Source organism: Odocoileus virginianus, chromosome 11 (genome assembly GCF_023699985.2).
Source record: "Odocoileus virginianus isolate 20LAN1187 ecotype Illinois chromosome 11, Ovbor_1.2, whole genome shotgun sequence".
In the NCBI taxonomy this organism is placed as follows: domain Eukaryota; kingdom Metazoa; phylum Chordata; class Mammalia; order Artiodactyla; family Cervidae; genus Odocoileus; species Odocoileus virginianus.
This window is the reverse complement of record NC_069684.1, coordinates 13,404,111-13,421,013: the sequence shown is the minus strand read 5'-3', so window position 1 is coordinate 13,421,013 and position 16,903 is coordinate 13,404,111. Positions and strand designations below refer to the sequence as shown.

General features: G+C 37.0%; 1 protein-coding gene and 1 non-coding gene across 2 annotated transcripts in view; one reads left to right on the top strand and one right to left on the bottom strand.

Moving 5' to 3' along the window:
- The window catches only part of HMCN1 (hemicentin 1), a 514,767-nt gene that overhangs the window by 115,061 nt on the left and 382,803 nt on the right, over positions 1–16,903 (top strand). The window lies entirely within an intron of this gene.
- TRNAC-GCA (transfer RNA cysteine (anticodon GCA)) lies at positions 8,718–8,790 on the bottom strand. The gene has a single exon. It is a non-coding gene; the product is annotated as a tRNA-Cys (tRNA).

The following is a 16,903-nucleotide window of genomic DNA, read 5'->3' as shown; positions in this document are numbered from 1 at the left end:
TGTTTATATTTTTATATTCTGGTGTTTTGAACTCCTGAGGGCAAGAGCCTTATAGCTCTCATTGAGCCTCTGGTCTGCCATGGGATGAATCAGTGTCTGCAGGAGAGTGGACTTAAATAGCTATTGAATAAATGAATGTCATATGAGCTTAGCTTCTTTTAAAAATGTATATTTAACAGTGAAACTATATCAGATACAATACAAACTTTACCTGATGGTACGAAGGATACTTAAAAATCTAATCATCACTTTTTGTAATATAAAGATTCGGTACAGCCATGTAATGGAAGTTTCTAGTTGAAAGAATGTTTGGAAGAGTTTACTGCATTCATTTCTTTTCCCCTCTGCAAGAATTCAGCTGGGATATATTCTTAGAAAGCTGGCCAGAATGCAAATGCCTACATTCTCATTGAGACCTGGCACTTCCTCATTTCCTGCCTCTCCCCTTCTTCTGTTATAAGGGATCTTCAGATCCTTCTTGCTCTGTTTGTCTCCAGGGTGGAGGGTCATGATCCTTAATCATACTCCATTGATTCCCTTCCCGGAGCCCTCCTCAGCCAACCTCTGGAACTGAACTTGATATAGATACTCTGTAGAGTCATAATGTCTCTGTTCAAGAAAATAATCTTTCTTCCTCCCCTGGAATGAAAGCTGGTCCGTTTCTCTGGAGATTTCCTCTGTATTGGCTGCATCTTAAGGATTTATTTTTATATTGTCTTGAGATACAAGAGGATGCTTAATTAGAACTAGCCAGGGAAGGAATCAAATATTTACTTTTTCTGTTCATTCAAAGTTGGACACTGGTATAAGCATCAGGGATATCATGGAAGTATTTTTATTTTCAAAGTTTCTGGTGAATTATTCCTTTTTTTATCAGTGGCAAAAGTTTTCATCCAGTAAGGGTCAAATATGAAGACCCTAGGCTACATCATTACTTAACCCTAACCTAAAGAATGTATTTTGTTTTCTCTTCAGTGTTTGTTTAGAGAATATTTTATTTCATAACCCACTCTGAGAAACTAAAATTCATGAATTTCATAAAATTTTAGTATGATAATAAAGTTCATGTGTTTGTGTGTAATTTCCAGACCCTTTTTTGGTTCCTCCTCTACTATTTTTAGTAGTCTCCCCAAATCACTGATATGAAGAGCAACAAGGATGGCTGTTTTATTAAAATTAATTTGGATTTTTTTAAAAGAAACCTTTAAAAATATTCCTTTCATAATTTAATTGTTTTGAAAACAAGAAAAGGAAATTCAGTTTGAAGTAAATTAAATAATTGCCCATTAACTTTTCAACAGGCTCAGCTACTTTTCTTGTAGGGGTAATTAACTTGAGGAAAAAGCAATTTAAAATTTTACAAGAAAAATTTAAAAGAAATCACCAAACTTAAACCATTAAATGTATAACATTAATTTCATTTTCCTGCATCCTCTTTCATTTGGGGTATAGAAAAGTAATTTGTTCAGAAAGCATCTGAATGTTCTCTCTTTGGAAAAGAAGACACTATAAATGACAACAATGGTATTCAAATCACTCAGAGCTTTGACAGTTAATATCCTTGTGAATATGCAGTGCAAAGTCTTATCTCAGGTCCCATTTCTTATAAGATGCTATAAAGCTTGTTGATTTTTAGAAAATGGTGTTGACAATGATATGCTTTCCTTTTTCTTGCATTATGAAATTTATTTTTTTCTGCATAATTTCTTTCTTTCTTTTTAAAATTTATTTATTTTAATTGGAGGCTAATTACAATATTATAGTGGTTTTTGCCATACATTGACATGAATCACCCATGGGTGTACATGTGTTCCCCATTCTGAACCCCCCTCCCACCTCCCTCCCCATCCCATCCCTCAGGATCATCCCAGTGCACCAGTCCTGAGCACCCTGTCTCATTCATTGAACTTGGACTGGCGATCTATTTCCCATATGGTAATATACATGTTTCAATGCCATTCTCTCAAATCATCCCACCCTCGCCTTCTCCCACAGAGTCCAAAAGTCTGTTCTTTACATCTGTCTCTTTTGCTGTCTCGCATATAGGATCATCGTTACCATCTTTCTAAATTCCATACGTATGTGCTAATATACTGTATTGGTGTTTTTCTTTCTGACTTACTTCACTCTGTATAATAGGCTCCAGTTTCATCCACCTCATTAGAACTGATTCAAATGCATTCTTTTTAATAGCTGAGTAATATTCCACTGTGTATATGTACCACAGCTTTCTTATCCATTCGTCTGCTGATGGGCATCTAGGTTGCTTCCATGTCCAGGCTATTGTAAACAGTGCTGCGATGAACATTGGGGTACACGTGTCTCTTTCAATTCTGGTTTCCTCAGTGTATATGCCCAGCAGTGGGATTGCTGGGTCGTATGGCAGTTCTATTTCTAGTTTTTTAAGGAATCTCCACACTGTTCTCCATAGTGGCTGTGCTAGTTTGCATTCCCACCAACAGTGTAAGAAAGGTTCCCTTTTCTCCACACCCTCTCCAGTATTTATTGTTTGTAGACTTTTTGATAGCAGCCATTCTGACCGGCGTGAGGTGGTATCTCATTGTGGTTTTGATTTGCATTTCTCTGATAATGAGTGATGTTGAACATCTTTTCATATGTTTGTTAGCCATCTGTATGTCTTCTTTGGAGAACTGCCTGTTTAGTCCTTTGGCTCATTTTTTGATTGGGTCATTTATTTTTCTGGAATTGAGCTGCATGAGCTGCTTGTATATTTTTGAGATTAATTCTTTGTCAGTTGCTTCATTTGCTATTATTTTCTCCCATTCTGAAGGCTGTCTTTTTACCTTGCTTATAGTTTCCTTCATTGTACAAAAGCTTTTAAGTTTAATTAGGTCCCATTTGTTTATTTTTGCTTTTATTTCCATTACTCTGGGAGGTGGGTCATAGAGGATCCTGCTGTCATTTATGTCAGAGAGTGTTTTGCCTATGTTCTCCTCTAGGAGTTTTATAGTCTCTGGTCTTACATTTAGATCTTTAATCCATTTTGAGTTTATTTTTGTGTATGGTGTTAGAAAGTGTTCTAGTTTCATTCTTTTACAAGTGGTTGACCAGTTTTCGCAGCACCACTTGTTAAAGAGATTGTCTTTTCTCCATTGTATATTCTTGCATCCTTTGTCAAAGATAAGGTGTCCATAGGTGTGTGGATTTATCTTTGGGCTTTCTATTTTGTTTCATTGATCTATATTTCTGTCTTTGTGCCAGTACCATACTGTCATGATGACTGTAGCTTTGTAGTATAGTCTGAAGTCAGGCAAGTTGATTTCTCCAGTTCCATTCTTCTTTCTCAAGATTGCTTTGGCTATTCAAGGTTTTTTGTATTTCCGTACAAATTGTCAAATTATTTGTTCTAGTTCACTGAAAAATACTGTTGGTAGCGTGATAGGGATTGCATTGAATCTATAGATAGCTTTGGGTAGTATACTCATTTTCACTATATTGACTCTTCCAACCCATGAACATGGTATTTGTGTCATCTATTTGTGTCATCTTTGATTTCTTTCATCATTGTTTTATAGTTTTCCATATATAGGTCTTTTGTTTCTTTAGGTAGATTTATTCCAAAGTATTTTATTCTTTTCATTGCAGTGGTGAATGGAATTGTTTCCTTAATTTCTCTTTCTGTTTTCTCATTGTTAGTGTATAGGAATGCAAGGAATTTTTGTGTGTTGATTTTATATCCTGCAACTTTACTATTTTCATTGATTAGCTCTAGTTATTTTCTGGTGGTATCTTTAGGGTTTTCTGTGTAGAGGATCATATCATCTACAATCAGTGAGAGTTTTACTTCTTGTTTTCCAATCTGGATCCCTTTTATTTCCTTTTCTTTCCTGATTGCTGTGGCTAAAACTTCTGAATAGTAGTGGTGAGAGTGGGCACTCTTGTCTTGTTCCTGACTTTAGGGGAAATGCTTTCACTTTTTCACCATTGAGGATAATATTTGCTGTGGGTTTATCATATGTGGATTTTATTATGTTGAGGTATGTTCCTTTTGTGCCTGCTTTCTGGAGGGTTTTTTTTTCCATCATAAATGTATGTTCAATTTTGTCAAAGGTTTTCTCTGCATCTATTGAGATAATCATATGGTTTTTATCTATTTGTTAATGTATCACATTGGATAATGATATGCTTTCAGTGATACTCTTTTATTCAAATATTTTATAGAGCAAAAAACATATTAGTCAAACACATTTGAAATGTTAAAAAAGTAAAATAGTTCTACTATTGAGCCCCAGAATTGAAATGCTTCATATAAAATTTAATTTTTCTTTGAGAAGTCTTTGAATAAAGTTGACCATAAAATTTTTTTGATGTCAAACAAATTTGTTTGTTCTTTTTTTTTTTTAATCACTTGGGAAGCCCATTAAGGTTCACCTTTACTATGTCAGCATTTTTAGTGTTGAATATGAAGACTCTTGGACTTCCCATATTGTGCTAGTGGTTAAGACTCCTCTGTCAGTGCAGAAGATGCAAGAGATGAGGGTTTGAACTGTGGGTTGGGAAGATTCCCTTGAGTAGAAAGTAGCACTCCACTCTAGTATTCTTGCCTGGAAAGTTCTGTAGGCTGAGGAGCCTGGTGGCGTCCACCTGGGAAATTTCACGGGCCCAGAGAGAGTTGGACGTGACTGAGTGACTGAGCATAGCACCATGGAGGCCCCAGTGTTTTCATATTTTTCTCCTTAAGAGAAAAGCAGATTGAATCTACTTGCACAATTAATCTGTGCTAAAGACCCATTACAGATGTACTGTATGAATTGTATTAAATGTTCCTACCTCTCAGTTTCTTTCCAAAAAAACAAAGTAAAATTGACCTTAATAAAAGCAAGAATAAGTAAAAATATGTGGACTAGCATTGTCACATAGTGACAAAATAGAGTTATGAATTCGGGTTTGGTGTAATTATTGTCATTCTTTAACTGGAACAGAAGAGTAAATAGACAAACTGAAGTTAAGGGAAAAAAATATTTTACTGTAGTATGGGAACAGTTGATGTTAGAATTAACTGCCAACAGAGAATATGAAAAACCGTGGCCAGATAAGCAAAGACTGTTAAAACTGAGGATGAGATAATGCTGATTTATGATGCCAATTCAGTATACATTTTATTTTATCTCAAGTATTCCAAATCATGCTACTATGTAGAAGTGTCCTTTTCATTTCTAAATTTATAGAAGTCTTCTATATGAATTTAAAAAGCAAAACTGATATATAACAAAAATTTAAGAAAAGGAAAAGAAAAAAAATTGACTAGAACCAGGAGAGGGAAAGGATCATAAGTTAGTATAGATATAACATGGGCTTCCTGATGGCTCACTGGGTAAAGAATACTCCTTCAATGCAGGAGCCTCAGGAAACACGGGTTCAATCCCTGGTCAGAAAGATCCCCGGAGAAGGGAACGGCAACCCACTCCAGTATGCTTGTCTGCAAAATCCCATGGACAGGGGAGCCTGGCAGACTACAGTCCATGGGGTATCACAAAGAATCAGACATAACTGAGCACACACACACGCAGAGATATAATGTAGAGTTATAAAAGGTGTGATTTTTATGTTTGGTGTTGGATGTGATTCAGCTGAAGAAAGCAGTTTTTATTTCCATTTAAGTTTTCTTAATATGCATTTCTTATAACTGCATATTTTATCAGTGTGTGTGTGTGTGTGTATATATATATATATATATATATATATATATATATGCACTTTTACAGGAGGAATGATGTGTTTAATTTAGGGAAGAAAGTGACAGGAGTCAAATACATGCAACTCATGATATGTGTAAAAGCTACAAGAATAGTAGAACAGCATCTGATTGAAAGTAAGGGCTTGATAAATGTTAGTTATTGTTGCTACTCTTACTATTATTGTCTCTGGTCCTCCGACAGTCTTTTAGAAAAGATAGTCACCAAATAATTCTACTCTAAATGGACAGCAGTTGTCCAAGTAATTCTACCATAAAAGGATAACAGTTATCTAAGTAATTCCACCATGAAGCGTCAATGATTATCCAAGTGATTCCACCACGAAGGGTCAATGATTACCCAAGTGATTCCACCATGAAGGGACAACAGTTATCCAGGGGATTCCACCATGAAGGGACAACAGTTATGGAACATGTGCCTTGTGAAAGATTTTACATGTGTTTTATTGAAGTCACCTTCTCAATTCAAACCCACACAAATATTAATCTTCCTATTTACAAATTCAGAGACTCAGGCTTTGAGGTATGAGATAACATGTTTTCCTCATGTCATCAAACTGGCAAGTAGCAAGAGCAGTCTCCAAAGTGGAAGTGTTTAACGTCCGAGCCAGTGTCCTTTCTCAATTTGCTACTTTCCTTCTAAATATTGGTTTAAGTAACCTTATTAAGCTAATCAAATTAACATTTATTTATTTAATTTCTCTTTGTGTTTTACTTCAAAGTAGGAAAGTAAAGAATTAAAGACAGATGTAGGTTGTAGGCCTGTCTCATTCTCCATGAAACAGTTTTACTTAAAATTCCTCTTCTGCATCAGTCACTTTGAGTAATTGGCTCACCTAAACTTACTGAGCAGCAAACGACAGTTAACTGTAAATTGAAAATCACTCCCTTTGCTCAGCACATTTTCTTGCTACTTAGTGTGGTAAGTTTATTTAAGTGGAACCTCACAGTCACCTTGGAGAAACACAAGAGCAGAGTGCATTTTAAGAGATTGAAAGGTAATGTTTATACTGCAGTTGTGTTCATAGGTGATTTTGATTATTTTTATTGTTAGAGTTAGGCTTCTTTGGGTGTGATTGAAGCATCTATTAAAACTTTAGTTTGCTGCTGGAGTTTTCTGTTAGAGGACTACATTTTCTGAGGGACAAACAATCCTATATCTCTAGGAAGTGAAGAATGGGGACTAAAGATGGGCATTGAGTGAGAATAATTGGCTCTTTCTAGCCTTCCATCCTAGTACCCTGTACAGAAGCAAATAGCTGGCTAATTTCTTAATGATCTTTTGCATGAACTTCAAAGGACAGAGAGTATAGAAGAATGTTCTGACTGTTGGATTGCTTTTTCAAAGCAGAATACGCAGATATTTAACATGAGTTGGGGGTGGATTGTAATGGGGCCTTTCTTGATATTCTTTTGGGAGTGTGCATGTAGGGGTACATTCTTAAGTGTAAATGCATATGTCATTGTGGAGTAAAATATTATAAATTCTTGTGAAAAAATAACACTTTTAAGAAGAGTCTACTGACCTGTGATGCCTGGATTTATTCCATTCATGTTATTAAGCCAACCAAAGGATTATTCTATTCCCCACAATAAGTACTGTAGCTGATCTTATCTGTTTTGAGGTGATGGTAAAGATGGAGGAAAAAGATGTCTTTCTTGGGAGAATGTTTTATTACCTAAAGCCTAGACTCCTAGACAAAAAAACTGTAAACCTCACTTTCAACAAAATGGAAAATTAAAGATTTTAAGTTAAAACTTAATTTCTTTAATCAAATTAAAGAGTTAATCTTCTCAATCCAACTTGATCAGAAACAGTTCTCAGGAAGCCATCTTTTTTCTTCTTAGGTCTTGAAAAAGTCTCAAGAATTGTGGAATCTTGGTTTTGGTACTGACTTTGAGTATTATTTGCTCAGTTAAACCATCAGCTGTTTGGAGCCCTTCCAGAAACTTATCAGTACCCCAGGCAGCTCTAACATCAGTTAGAGGTTTGATAGCACTGGCCTTTCCTCACCAGACAATACCTGGGACTTCTTTTTTTTTTTTCCCATTTATTTTTATTAGTTGGAGGCTAATTACTTTACAGCATTGTAGTGGTTTTTGTCATACATTGACATGAATCAGCCATGGATTTACATGTATTCCCCATCCCGATCTCTCCTCCCACCTCCCTCTCCACCTGATTCCTCTGGGTCTTCCCAGTGCACCAGGCCCGAGCACTTGTCTCATGCATCCAACCTGGGCTGGTGATCTGTTTCACCCTAGATAATATACATGTTAATACCTGGGGCTTCTGTGTGCAGTGTCTGGGACCCTCTGTTGGTGTTTGAGGCTGATATGGACTTTCTTAGGCAGGCCTATCCCACTGTCAATTACTGGTCCAATTACCAGCTAAGTCCCTCAGGTTTCCGTATATAAACTTTAAGTCTCCATTCTTCTATATTCATGTTGATTTAAAGAAAAACAAACTCCCCAGGTAGCTACTGTCTATAGGTATTAGTCTCTTCCTTTGAGATGATCTGGATCTTAGTTCACCAATCTTGCTTAGTGACTAGTTCTAAGAGTAACAACTTGTCTATCTCAACTTCCATATAAATGCAATATTCATACATTATAATGATTTTATTAATAAAAATATATTGATAATTTTTTTTCAAGACCTAATATACACAGTATAAATATATTTTTATCACCTTAAGTAAAAAGAATCACAACAGTACAACTTCCTCAGTTACTCAGAAACCAAAGTAATGTCAGTTATGCTGAAAACAGAAAATCCATATGTGAGTATTGGAGCAGAAAGGAAGAGAAAGATTTTAGTGGGAAAGGAGAGCCTGAGAAATTCAGAGGAATGCTAGAGAAAAGTGAAAGTGTCGTGGCTCAGTTGTGTCCGACTCTCTGCGACCCCATGGACTGTAGCCTCTGTCCATGGCTCCTCCGTCCATGGAATTTTCAAGGCAAGAGTCCTGGAGTGGGTTGCCATTTCCTTCTCCAGGGGATCTTCCCAACCCAGGGATTGAACCTGGGTCTCCCGCGTTGCAGGCAGATGCTCTTACCGTCTGAGCCAGCAGGGAAATCCTACGGTAGAGAAGGGTCATAGCAGAGAGAAGCCAGGGAGGAAGAAGGCCTTCCTGAGGAGTGCAAGCGAGAAAGCCTAGTCCTTAGAGAAGCAAAGATGATTAGCTGCAGTGGCCTCTGTGATGGTGCCCCATCCTCCTCTGGCTCTTCTCACTGAGCAAACAGGAAAGCCATCTGATAGGAGACCGGGAATCCATTCCAACATGTATGTGGGTGCTTAGTCAGTCTTGTCTGACTCTGTCACCTCATGGACTGTAGCCTTCCAGGCTCCTCAGTTCTTGGGATTTTCCAGGCCAAAATACTGGAAAGAGTAGCTTTTCCCTTCTCCAGGGGATCTTCCTGACCCAGGGATGGAACCCGTATCTCCTGTAATGACAGGCAGATTCTTTACCACTGAAGCCGCCTGGGAAGTCCTGTTCCAGTCAGGAACCAGGACAGTGTCTTAATTTGATGGGAATAGAAACGTACAGAATGCTTGAAAAGGAGGAAATTCTCTAAGTATCAGGGAAGAGGAGAATTACTGAACTGTATTCTGAGAATTCCAAGGTATCATGTTTGTAGTTTGCCATTTTTGCCTAGAGTTAACCCTGAACACGTCTATATGTCTTCTGATCACAAGAAGCTCTGTGGTGGTCCTGTTGTGCTTGGTTACTTACATGCTGTTTCCCTCTTGAAACGACCATGTGTGTCGTGCTGAGTCGCTTCAGGCATGTGTAACTCTTTGCAACCCCATGGATTATAGCCCACCAGGCTCCTCTGTCTGTGGGATCTCCAGGCAAGAATACTGGAGTGGGTTGCAGTGTTCTCCAGGGGATCTTCGCGATCTAGGGATTGAGCTCAGGCCTCTCATGTCTCCTGCATTGGCAGGTGGGTTCTTTACCACTAGTGCCACCTGGGAAGATGTGAAAAGACCATGGTCTATTATAATTCATGTAAATTATGAAGCTTTTGAAATATTTTAAAGTATGAAGACACAGTATTTTCTGATTTATTAATCAAGATATTGAATGCCTGGTATATACATTCTTTTTAAATTTTTTAAAATTTATTTTTAATTGGAGGAGATAAGTGCTTTACAATGTTGTATTATTGATTTCTGCCATGCAACAACATGAATCAGCCATTAGCATACATATATCCCCTCCTCTTGAGCCTCTCCACCCCACTCCCCTATCCCACCCCCTAGGTCATCACAGGGCACCAGGCTGAGCTGCCTGTGTTATAGGCAGCTTGCTACTGGTTATCTGTTGTACACATGGTGGTGTAAATATTTCAATGCTACTCTGTCAATTCATCCCACCCTCTCCTTCCCCGACTCTGTCCACAAGTCTGTTCTCTACGTCTGTGACTGTATCCCTGCCCTGCAAATAGGTTCGTCAGTACCATTTTTTAGATTCCATATATATGCGTTAATATTGTTTAAATGTAAGTGAACTGAATATCCTCTTAAGGCTCAACATGAAATAAGTTCCAATAAATGGAAAGATCGGTTTCAAAAGAGTTAGACCCTTACTATTGATGAGTGGTAACCTGAAAGCCTGGAAATGGAAGATCAGTTTCAAAAGAGTTAGACCCTTACTATTGATGAGTGGTAACCTGAAAGCCTGGAAATGGTTGTCGTTGTTACGCTTCAGTGTTCCTGGAACTGAGATCAGCAGTTCTTTGATGACTTGGTTTGGATTCCATCTTCTTCAGCCTAGTAAAGGCAGCATGGTGGACTGCCTGGAATGTGGCATCTTCTTTTTTTGATTATGGAGATTTGAAGTCTGGACTCTGAAATATTCTGTCTCTTAGTACATCCCTGCCATATTTTCTACAAGTGATGAAGACCAAATGTCACTGGTGCATTAGGATTCTACAGTCATTCTGATTTATTTCATACTTGCTTGGAAGCAACTTTAAATTAAATTCGATGTAATTTAATGGTTTCCACATGTACATTCTGTTTTCTTGGTTATAGAATCACACAACTGTATTTTTAGAAAGTGAACTGAGGGTTGTAAACTTTTGTACAGTTTATAACTGAGTTTCATTCCAAAATTTTACACATAAAGGGAAAATTGTGCAAATAAGACATTCAAAACAACGGGTGTTCCATGTGAAAGGAATACAATTGTGCTCTGAAACTAGGCTTAGTAAATGTTAGAATAAGTGTAAATGTTGTAATGCCAATGGGCAGTCTTTTGGACTCAGAAATGAACCTACCAAAAATGTTTCTTTTTTTTTTTTTTTTTTGGTTGCTTAGAGTTAGGCGTAACTGGAAAACAATTGGTACAAACACTAATCCATTGAAAATAGATGATGAGAATAGAACTGAAATGGTCTGGAAGAGAATAAGGTATGGGCAAAGGCACACTTTGAGATTAATCTTCTTCCTTCTCTGATCCTTTGTTTGATGAGCATTTTCCCATTAGGTTTTGGGCAGAGACTTGATTTTTCTTTAACTCCTGTCAGGGTTTAAAAAGTTCAGTTTATTCCAGTACTACTTCCACACTGTCTTGTATTTAAAAAAGACTACATGGTAATCTGTTTTATTACTCCCTTGACTGATAGGATTTCTATTCATTTTTATTTAATCTTTTTTGACAATAATTTATTTTCTGAACATAATTATCACTGTAATTCTGAAGTTAGTTTTCTTTTCCCCTTTAATTTCAAGAGCAGTTTCCTGTGAAAGGTCGCATGCTTCTGATTTTTTTTCTCTCTCTTTGTGTCTTTGGCAACTTGATCAATTGTAACTATCAGTAGAATTATAAAGACAAAATGATGAATGAACCTACTAATACAAATTAGTTATGTTTCAGAGTTTAAATAAAAACACGTTAACAGAGTCAGGCCCTTCTTACATATATTTAGGGAATTATGCAATTCAACACATTATGCAACTTTATATCCATCACAACTTTCATTTTCATGTATGTATGCAGGTTTATATGTGATACATAAACATTGCTGTGTTTGTTTTTATATATAAATATAAAATTTGACCTTATAATGTTGGGAATGGGTGGAGGATGGCAGGGAGGGAGGCGGAGAGAGAGAGAAAATGGGGGAGAAGAGAGATTTAGGGGAGTTAGTTTTACGTACTACAATACATATTCATGTATGTATTGCTTAGTTAAAGAGCAGCTTTTGGCACTTGCATTCTTAGGAGACTTAGCTCTGGGATTTTATTGCTTGACTTGAGATGGTCCAGGCTTGGGTAAGCTCAGACTTGAATATAGCAAGTAAGTATGTGTAGGTTGTGTCAAGATAGCTTTGTACAGTCTCATTCACCCATTTACCCACTACTCATTTGTTTATCCACTCATTCATCAAGCAACAATGGAATACTGAGTTCCCTATGAAACAATGATCTAGTGGGAGGAAGCAGATAGATTACAAATACAAGCCAGTGAATGTTGTAATAGAAGAAAGTGCAATATTCTGTGGGCATCAGGAGAACACAAATCTTTCTTCTGCTGCTTTTTCAGTTGCTCTGATACGCTACTTGCAGTCACAGAAGTTGATGAAGGAAATTAAATGCCTCAGTGGAGTCTGTGTGGACTGTCAGGCCAGGCAAAATTGAGTTCAAATCCCTGCTCTTTTAGTTATTGGTTGTGTGATTCTGGGAAAGGGGTTTTTAAGATTTAGTGCTCTGTCAATAAATGTGTTAGAAATGATCTCTACTTCATAAATTGATGTAGAGAGTAAATAGCGTAGTGTGTGAGACACTGCTGTCTCAGTGCTTGGAGCAGAGTTGATATCTGCTGAGTTAATACAAGTAGAGTGTCTTATTACCAACAGAAGTATCGGTTAAATTAATGAGACTTTTCATAGGTTTATGTTCATCAGTTCTAAATTTCGCCATTGTAAATGTTTTATAGAATATTATTTTAGATGTTTACTTGTTATGCAGGTTAAAAACAGAAAACGTTAAGACTTTTAAAGGACTACCTTTTAAGTTTGGAGCTAGAAACTTAAAACAGTTTGTTTTTATAGTTCAGTCACAATCCCAGTGTCCTAATTTTATAATTTGTACATGAGTTTGACACAAATTAACCTAAGTATATGACTTGTGTGGCTTATTTATAAGCATGGACCTTGGACCTTTAGACAATGGTTCTCTCTAGTCCTGTTCTGACAAATCTGCCTTTTAGCTAAATTTCACGATCAGAAGTTTAGTTAATTATTTGGGAAATAGTATTAGCAATCCTGTGAGTTAAGTTTCTGAGGTATTTTATACATTTATATAAATATATACACATTTTATTTATAAACTTTTTGTGTATGTAACACATATATTTTAAATGAAGCAAATGATTTTACAGATTTCTGGAGTAGATTTTAGCTTGATTCCTAAACCTTAGTAAATTAAAGCAGCTTGAATTTTGTTTTTGATAACTTTTTCATAAAGGCAAAGTTCATGGAAGACTTTTTGGTCAAAGCAACAACCTTACAAATAATAGTCTAGAATGCAGTCTACATAACTAAAGCAAACATATTACTCTGAAGCAGTGCTGTCCAACAAAAATAGCCACATAGGTAATTTAAAAAAAAGTTGAAAATAATTTTAATAATCTATGTAATCCATTATATTTAAAATGTTATCATTTTACCATGTCATCAGGATAAAGAATTAGTGCTTCTTCAGTTTTTAAATTTAAATTAATTGAAACATTCAGTTGCTTTGTTTCACTAACCATGTTTTCAGTGCTCAGTCACATACGGCTGGTTAGTGGTTATGATAATGAAAAGAAAGTGAAGGTGAAGTTGCTCAGTCATGTCCAACTCTTGCGACCCCATTTACTGTAGTCTGCCAGGTTCCTCCATCCATGGGATTTTCCAGGCAAGAATACTGGAGTAAGTTGCCATTTCCTTCTCCAGGAGATCTTCCCAACCCAGGGACTGAACCTGGGTCTCCTGCAATGTAGGCAGACGTCTTACCGTCTGAGTCACCAGGGAAGTTATGATAATAGATAGCACAGAACCAAAGTTTTCCTTTATAGCTGATTTTAGCGGTTACTTATGATTTAAAACCATTAGAAAATTAGACTAAAGTATCAGAGGCTTTTCTAAAGCTGTAACATTTTAACTTCGTTTGGAAAACAGAAACAATTTTCTTTTCAGGAACCTGCTTGTACAATGAGATAGGCAAACTTCCAAACATTCTAGTAGTCTCTAGAGTCTACTCCTGGATGATGCTAAGGAATGAACATCCTGAGGTCCTCTTAGGATAAATTTGAATGCAAGTCAGGTGGCTCAGAGATTGTTCCTCACTCAGTAACTGGACAGCATTTTCATCATTCTTGCCATTCGTAGTATGTGTCTCTGGAGATGACTTAGCTATTCTGATTTTTGGCCCACCAACAGATGACTTCTCCTAGGCCCTTGATACTAGATGACGGCAAAAAAAAAAAAAAAAAAAAATTAAATTCATCTCTAATAGAGTTATTTATCATACAGCTTTGTTGCGTACTTGGCCACTTAACAGATGCTGTGAAATGGATAATTTATATAGTGATTTACACTCAGGTGCACAGTATCTAGTACAAGTGAGAAATTTTTCTTTTTTCTTTTTGTTTAAGCTTGTGAAAATACAATGAAAGTGAAAGTCGTTCAGTCATGTCTGACTCTTTGTGACCCCATGGACTATACAGTCCATGGAATTCTCCAGGTCAGAATACTGGAGTGGGTAGCCATTCCTTTCTCCAGGGGATCTTCCCAACCCAGGGATCAAACCCAGGTCTCCTGCATTGCAGATGGATTCTTTACCAGTTGAGCAACAGGGGACACCCAAGAATATTGAAGTGGGTAGCTTATCTCTTTTCCAGCGGATTTTCCTGACCCAGGAATTGAACCGGGGTCTCCTGCATTACAGGCAGATTCTTTACCAACTGAACTATCAGGGAAGCCTGAAAATACAATAGGAATCTAATAACTTTTTGAGCGGTCCACGATATTCGTTACCGATATGCAAAGTTGGCTACAAGTATAAATTATTCCTAGTCAACATACTAAAGTTACCAATGTGCCCAGTAGCTATTTCCCATTTTCCTAGTACACAAATGCTCATTCAAGGGCATATGCTATATGCAATAATCCCTCCCCCCCAATAACTGTTATGCTTCGGAAAGTGTGTTACACTTTATTAAGGGAGAAATCAAATTAGAGTCCATCTGAAGAGTGAGTGAGGAAGTACATCTGAATGGGAGAAAAGAGAACACTTTCAAGAGAGGAAGGCATATTATATTGAACTTGGAAGGAAAATAGTTCAATCTGACAAATATTTACTCAGCAATTACTGTATGTCAGCAAATGCTATGATCTGAGGACTCAGGATTTAGCACACCATTCCTACCATCAAAGAGCTTATGGAAAATGGGAGATTTTAGACACGCATACATTGGTGAGGAATGTTTGATGGTTGAGGTAGAACAGTAGAAAGGGTATTTAAATGAAAATACTAAAGGAATTAAGGTGTGAAGCAAGGGACATAATTAAAGCATAGAAAATGGATTAAAAGAAGCAATTTTTTTCCTCCACTTTTATTGAAGTATAATTATTATGACACACAGCACTGTATAGGGGCTCCCCTGGTGACTCAGTGGTAAAGAATCTGCCTGCAATGCAGGAGACCTGGGTTCCATCCCTGGAGAAGGGAATGGCAATTCACTCCAGTATTCTCGCCTGGAGAATTCCATGGACAGAAGAGCCTGGCAGGCTGCCCACCATAGGGTTGCAAAGAGATACAAAACCAGAGAGAAAGCCAGAGAGATATCTCTAGTTTTATATTTCTTTGTGCAAAGGTCACAAAGAGATGTAAAAGCAGAGAAATTAAAAAATGTTTTCCCTTGTGATGAGAACTAAGTTTACTGTCAACAACCTTCATATATAACATTGTTGATTATATTTACCATGTTGTACCTTACATTCCGAGTACTTGTTTTACTTATAACTACAAGGTGGTTACAAATTACCTTTTGACTACCTTCATTATGTTCCCCTCCCCCCGCCTCTAGTAGCCACAATCTGATTTCTTTTTCTATAAGTTCATTTGTTTCTGAAATATAATTGATCTACCACATAATTCCTATTACAAAATATAGTGATTTAATATTTCTCTATATTTCATAATGATTATCATGGTAAGTCTAGTTACCAAGGAAGCAGTTTTTGAAGAGGGAACATCAGGAGATAGCAAGCTAGAGAGAGAATTTGATCCAACACAGCAGTTAATGAAAGATTTTGGTAGGAATGTGATCCTAGGCAGCTCTTTACTTCAGGAAATATAAAGTTTGGTGGTCGGAAGAGCAGAAGATTAGATAGGAGGCTATACTTGTAATACAATTAATGATAAGAAGAGTGAATTGTAGGAAGTAAAGGGGAAGGGAGGGGACAAATTCATAATGGATGTAGAAGGAAAATGGTTTGGCCACTGATTAGCTGAAGGAAGGCGGGGGAGGGGTCAGAGGTGACTCAGGATTTAAACTAAACCTCTAGGCAGGCAGTACCCAAGATAGGACGGTATAGTTGAGGAAAATATAACGAGTTCCATAGTAGGTGCACTGAATTGTAGATCCCTGTAAAACATATAGAAGTAGACTTCCAAAAAGCAATTGTAAACAGAAAATTGAAATTTGGGAGATAGGTACAGTCTGAGGATACATGTATACAAGTTTTTGAGAACAGTATCACCTGTTAAATTAGATGCTGTGAAAATGCATTATCAGTAACAGAGGATAGGAAACACTGCAAAAATAGAAGGACCTGCTAACACAATAAAATTTCTGGGAGTTGATAGCTGTTATCTTCTCGGAAGTCACTACAGCGTCCAGCCCCCTACTATTTAATGATGTGGTTTTTGATGTGTGACATTTTAAAGTGTGTCTCCGCTTCAGAAGTAATTTGTAACAGTTGGTGCTTGGTTCCAACTCATTCCATCGATGATGTTTGAAAGCTAAAAGCATTGAGTGGGATCCAGTGTAAGAAAAGATTCTTCAGGTGGTCCAGACTAAACGGTAAACAATTCTAATGCTTGGTTTTGTATGACCCTGATGAGACCTCTGGTGCTCAGGGTATCTGTATCAAAATTACAGGCTGTTTGGAATCTAGGGAAAGCCACAGTAG